This window comes from Rattus norvegicus, chromosome 10 (assembly GCF_021556685.1).
Source record: "Rattus norvegicus strain SHRSP/BbbUtx chromosome 10, alternate assembly SHRSP_T2T, whole genome shotgun sequence".
Taxonomy (NCBI): domain Eukaryota; kingdom Metazoa; phylum Chordata; class Mammalia; order Rodentia; family Muridae; genus Rattus; species Rattus norvegicus.
The window spans coordinates 8,753,744-8,760,875 of NC_141543.1; positions in this window are offsets into that span (position 1 = coordinate 8,753,744).

Consider the following 7,132-nt stretch of genomic DNA (forward strand, 5'->3'; position numbering starts at 1 on the left):
AGACAATGAAAGACAGAACCTCGACCTCCCACAGAGCAATAGTGGGTAAGGGTATATAATAAAAATTCCCCTAACTAGAAGGTCCTGGGACATGAAGGCCACTGTTGAATTCCACCAAACACTTAAAGAAAATGAATTTTTTAGTGTCTTTCAAAAGAATTCAAGAGAGATACTTCCAAACTGATTCCAAGAGGCCAGCATGTACCTCAAGGCTTTTACTCTACTCCCAGATGAGATATGAGAGAGAGAGAGAGAGAGAGAGAGAGAGAGAGAGAGAGAGAGAGAGAGAGAGACTTTTTAAAGGACTGAGGCAGGGTTGGGGATTTAGCTCAGCGGTAGAGCGCTTGCCTAGCAAGCACAAGACCCTGGGTTCGATCCCGAGCTCCGAAAAAAAAAAAAAAAAAAGAAAAAAAAAGAAAAATGAATTAAAGGACTGAGGCAGAAACCCTCAATATAATATTAACAAACCAGATTTAGTTCCACATTAAAAAGATCATTCACCAAAGGGGTTTCACCAAGAAATGTAAGAACAATTCACCTTGGACAAATTAATAAATTCAATAAAGGAAATTCTGTGGTTTTTGAAGAATGGATGAACCTGAAGAACATTGTACCAAGTGAAGTAAAACAGATGCAGAAAAATCAATGCATCGGGTTCTCACCTGGGTGGACTCTACGGCTGCTGAGTGTAGAGGTTTAGAGCAGACTGGCTGGGGGAGGGGAGTAGAGCAAAAGAACTGGAAAGAGAGAGGAGCTAGAGGTTTATGTTATGATGTTATGCTGCACAGTGGGCTGACTATGGAGAATGGTGCTGTGCTATTTTGTTTTAAAAGAAGGCTAGCAGAAAGAAATTTGGGTATTTTTACCACAAAGGAATGATGACCACCAAGAAATTAGGTATACTTACCCTGCTTTTGACTATTGCAAAGTATATACACGGGATAAAAAGGACATCGTGCGGCCCTTCATAAACAGGCATATGCATCTGCGTATATACTAATCTGAGTAGCTGTATATGCTTACGTGTCAATTGAAAAATATCGAAGACCATCCCTGAGTAGAGTGGCTTTAGAACATTTTGGCTTTGAAGTTCTGTTGATAGAAAGGATTGAAGGAGCCACAGGCTTACAGGGAAAACAAAAGATTTAGTTTTGAACATGTTAGAGTAGCCTGGCATTTAATTAGAATTACGCAGGCAACTTTCTGTTTTCTTCCTTCCTTCCTTCCTTCCTTCCTTCCTTCCTTCCTTCCTTCCTTTCTTTCTTTCTTTCTTCCTTTCTGGAGAACAAAGTACTCATTATTATAAATATAGATATTTAAGTCAACAGAAAAAAATACCAGAATAACAGATCACCAGAAGCAAAGACGTGGATGGAAAGCAGGCATCAACACCACTACCACCATCATCACCACCACCACCAGCAGCTCCAACAACCATCGTTCAGTCTTCCCCACCATTTATTATGCCCCCATCATTACCACCACCACCACTTCCACGACCATCATCCCCACATCATTCATTATCCATCACCACCACCACCATCACCACCACCACCACCTGCTCTTACTCAAAACAAAAACTACAACCAGTGCTAGATAGCTGCTGAGTCAGTGGAGATGCTGGGGTAGACAGGAGGTGGAGTAGTAAGTAGCCAAACGGCCACTTATTCTAACATTTAACATCGTTAAAACATTTTTACATCTTTCTTTGTAGACCATACGGGTAGATCATTAAATAAGAAGACTGATGGGCAACCTGAGAGGCCCAGGCCAGCACTGCCCAGCTGTGAATCAACCTGCTTCCTTTCCTTGCTCTGATGACAGAATCCTCCATACCCAGTTCCCTTCCTGTGAATATTTTTTCAAGAGTAAGAAAAGCTGTTTTATCTACCTTTCATTATACAAATACCTGTCCTATCCTGTTTATTAAGAATAAAATTTAGAAAACAATTTGTTTTTAAGATCAAAGCAGCTATTAGAGGAAATATTCCAGAGGAAATCAAGGAGGTTCTCACTTGCCCCAGAGCAGTGAGCTCATCGTGGCCTTATTCTTAGGTCAGCGTCCAGTGAGTCCAGGATCTGAGTTTGCCTGATGCTCTTACATAATGCGGAGTGGAGAACATTTGAGGAGAGGAAACATCTCTAATGTTTATTGGAGATGGAATTAGGTATGACCTCAGTGTCAGTAGCTTGAAGTCAAGTACACTAATGAGGAACATCAGCAGCAGAGTCCAGTCTGTGAGATCCTCAGTATTTTGTTTGCCCAGGTTTAATTTCAGTAAAGCAGTATAAACCTTTAAGAAGAATAGCTACCTTGGCTGTCAGTTTTTCAGAGGAATAAACAAACCATCTTTGGCTCCTTGGATGAGAACATGGGCATAGCTGCTGCTTGATGAAGGCAGGGTCCAGGGAAACTGCCCATCTGTTGCTATGCCAAGTTCAGAGTGAGCCATCCCTGGGGCAATTCAGCAGACTCCACACATCAATGATAATCAGTCCAACTTGCTCACCTTACTAAATTGCACTAATGAAATCTGTGAGATTTTTTGAACACTGGCTAGTCAGTGCAGCCGGAAATGCAGATGGAGTCCCTTGGTTGTGGGCTAGTGTGTATGCAGATGTCTCAGCCATAGCTCAGCTCTCTTATGTACTCCATTGGTGTGATTTTTAGGCTTCTCGAGTGTGATGGATTGTAGACACTTGGTCCAGGGAGTGGCACTATTTGTAGTGGGACCTTGTTGGAGTAGGTGTGTCACTGTCCTACTGAGGGTCCTGGGTTTTAAGACCCTCAGCCTAGCTGCCTGGAAGCCAGTCTTAGCAGCCTCCAGATGAAGATGTAGACCTCTCAGCTCCTCCACCATTGTGCCATGCTTCTGCCTTGACAATGACAGACTGAACCTCTGAACCTGTAAAGCAGCCACAACTAAGTACTGTCCTTTATAAGAGTTAGTTGCCTTGGTCATTGTGTCTGTTCATAGCAATGGAATCTAAGACATCGAGTTTGTTTTTCTTTCTCTTCTAGTTTTCACCATGATGAACCTGTCTATGAGCAATCCATGAGTCTAAAAGGTTGTACATTCCTTTGGCAGGTGTAGGAGGAAGTAGAGACCACAGGAAAAAAAGACCTAACAACAGGGCATCAAGAGCTGCAATTTCACTTCTATTCTTTTTTCCCTTCTTTTGCTTGTGTTTGGGGCTTCAGAAGTAACTTTCCCACCTGGATCTCAGCAGTGCATGAGACTTCATATTTTGGTATTGCTGTTATATCTCAAAGCTTGTTATAAACCAACAGTAATTAAGCCAGTATGGTACCAGGCCCAGGCATAAACAGTGAGCAGCTGAACATAGAGATTCCACGGGAAGCGGGCGGCCTCACAGGCAGGTGAAGAGTGGGTGTTTCCACCAGAGGTATGCTATGTGCAGCATACTCAGTTGGACTCCTTCTCTACATACCCACAGGATGAGTTCTAAGTGTGTTTAATATCTTGGTGTAAAAGAGAAAACTATTATATATATTAGTTGGTTTTGAACATGAAGCTTTTTTCTTTTTAAACAAGACACAAAAAGTATAGTGGCTGAAGGACGTGAATGATGAATGAAAGCACACATTCTGCATAAGTGCTCTCCTAACATGTAGGGCCCATGGATCACACTCAGGTTGTCATGGATGGTGGCCAGCACTGTTACCTGCAGAACCATCTCTCTTGCCCCTATTTCTATCTATAGTATATATTAGATTGTAGGTATAGTATTGAGTTCCGATCAGTCCGATTAAGACATTATCTCTCTGTGTATTTTTTAACCAATTTTGTGAATGTATGAATTTTAATGGCTCACTAGATAGAGACTACTATAGTAATTAGGATTATTGACTCTAGGGTCATCCTGCCTACACTTACAGTTATCATGTACTGTTACTAAACTTCTCTTGCTATAGTCTGTAAAATAGACTAATAAGACTTGATATCTCCATGAAGGGCCACTATGGAAATGAAGTCTGATACTCATGCAGTGTTTAAAATTCTGGTAGTAAATGACAGGGATTGTTTTAATTGTGCATATAAAAAGATGACTTTCAACATGACCCCAGCAAGTGCCAGTGCTGGGGCCTTTCTTGACATTCTCTCATTGGCATTGTACATAAAGGGCACAAGAGTTGTGGTTGAGAGGCTCAGAAAGGTCCACAAAGCACAGTGGTCCACATGAAGTAGTTCACGTGCCCTCCCACACAGGTGGTCACCCTCCTACTTGATGACTATGCAACAAACAGGTAAAATTTGCATGTTGAGGATGGTGAGAACTACTCATAAAGTCTCATGATGTACTTGAATGTAGGCTTCCTGGAAGTAGATGGGTGGCTTGTCCTGTGTCACTTGTCTTCTTGTGCTTCCCTGCCAGACTACTGCCTATGCCTATCCCTGAAGGCCACACCCTAATGTTCTCAACATGATGTCAGAAATGATGGCAGCCATGAGGACCTACTCATTCCTTTCTGGCTAGCTAGCTATTGTTACATAAATTTCAACAGTCATCTGCCTCAAGCTAACTTCTGGTGATTATCAAGAGTTATTTTGGAAGCTGAACTGATTGACTATTGACTATTTCTTTATAGTCTTACCAGAACAATCCCAGTTTTTCTGAATGCCTCTGATTTACTAGGAGAAGGGTCATGCATAATAAAGTAGAAAAAAATATTAACATTTCAGGATATTATCTCACTATAACTGAATGCATCATAATTTACTTAATTACTAGACATTTAGATTATTTGCAATTTTTAGCTGTTAAAATGACATTGTATTAACATTGATAAAAATATTTCATATTTTGGATGACTTAAGATGAATTGCCAGAATGGAAATTCTGGATCAAATAATACAAAAACTGTAAAATGTTATTCACAAAAAGTACATTAAGGATTCCCTTATCTGTATAAACTTAAAGTGATGAAGCAACCCTTTTCCTTTCATTAAAGAATAGTCCTCAAAGATTTAACACTTACAGATTTAGTCTTTGAAAAGCGTGCCTCTACTGTTGCTGTCAAAGAAGGAAATGAAGACCAGCTTTGTGGTTATTGTGCTGCTGTGGGACTTCATCACATTGTGTACTAAGCAAGACAACATTTGTCACCACAGTACCTTAGGATATAGTAGTTACAGGTGACTTTTTTGTCCTTTTATCAATGACTGCTGAATGCCAGGTTCTCTTTGAAGTGCAGGCAGAAAGAAGCACAGCCTGCATCAAGGTTTTACGTATTTAATTTCTTCTTATTAGCAGCATGTCTCATCCTTGTGTCTGTCCAGGAAGCTGAATTTTATTGACAATTAGAAAATTTGTGACTGATTGTCAGTTATTCTTATGCTACCTTTTCTTTTCTGAAATTTACAGCTAATGGAAAAAAGTAACAATTAGAGTGTAATAAAAGTTTGTTTCAAAGGAATATATGCATCCACACCCACACCCACACCCCCAAGCCCACACAAGTTTCCATACACATATATTCAAGGTTTGTGTTTTAGGTAGTGAATGCATATTTCTCTCTTTCCATTAACATTTCTCCCACATGATGATAAAACCAAAACAACAACAACCAACTTTCTTTATGATAGTTTCTTTCCAAAACCAAAGAGAATTAAATTACATGTAAAATTTCTGTTTCCTTTGTTAGGTATAATGTCACTGTATATCAGGGAGTAGAAAATTTAGTGTAAGAATAGTGTCAAATTTCCCTTCTGTGTGTGGGTGTGTGCCAGGTGCCCCTGTGCATGCACGTGGGTGTGCTTGGCTTGTTTATGTGTGGAGACCAGAGGCTGATGTTGATTATTTTGTTTTATTGGTCGCCATCTTAGTTTCTGAGATTGCGTCTTTCACTCAACCTAGACCTTGCCGTTCAGGCTGGACTCCTTGGCTGGGTAGCCCCTGGAATCTGTCTGTGTCTACCTCCCCCCTTGGCTACAGAAGTAGATGACCACACTAGGCTTTTTATTTGGATGCTATTCAAATTCAAGTCTTCATGCTTACACAGCAAGAACATTGCCTACTAAACAAGCTCCCCAGCCTAGATTCTCATAAATGTCATAACATAACTGTTTCTAAGGTCTACATGTTATAGACTAAAAGACTCTGAGCAGTTTGAATAGTAGCATTTAAAGGCTATACACTAAGAAAACAATTTTAGTTTTACTGGATCTTTAAAAAGAAGACTCAGTTGGTGGAAGAGTCATGGCCAGTGGTTCAAAGATGATATGATAGGTTGTCAGGATTGGGTTAAGGCTACCTGGGTGCGGTATGTAGTGGTGACATGAGTTTACAGATCCACCTTTGGCCAACTTTAAAAAGGAATGAGTAGGGGAGTAAACTCCATGGAATATCAAAATCATGATTACGCCATAGCTCATTATACTTCCAAGCAGGTAATAGAAAATCAAAATGTATACTATAAACCGATGTGTTTTGCTATGGGAGGAGTGTGTTGTCTACTCTGATGACTCAAAGAAAAGAGAATTCTATAAGGCTGTTTGTCAACCTAAACCTACCATAGACATGAGACCTTTTAATAAGCTGTGCCTTTATTCATCTATAGCTCGATCTTAAAACTCTATGAAGAATAAAAGGTACTTGCGGAAAATGAGTACATATTGTTGTATAATGTCTTACTGTCATTATGAGCATAATCATATACAAGACACTGCATGTAGAGTGGGATCCAATTAATAGCTTGTTGGTCCTCATGAAAATTCCTGAAAAGTGTCAACTAACAGTTCTGGTCTAAGTTGACTTGACTTTTTCTTTCTTTTCCTATGTTCCTCTTGCCTTCTGTACCCTCAGCTAGAACGCTTTCTCTAAGCTAGAGAATTTAATACCAAATTACTAAAAATTCTGTCTCTGGAAGTAGAAACGCTCAACATTTTATTTAAATATGAAGCCATCATCAACTGTGTTGCCATGGAGACCCTTCCTCCCATGTGCTCAGCAACATGTCTGCTGCCAATTATCCAGAAATAACTTCTCTATTTCTATGGAATAGTCTGTGTCTTACCTACTGCTGCTTCTGCATTCTATTTGAGCTTTGGTGAAAAGAAGAGGGCTTTTTATTTCTATCCTTTGTAGGCAGGAAAGGAAAATTTCAACA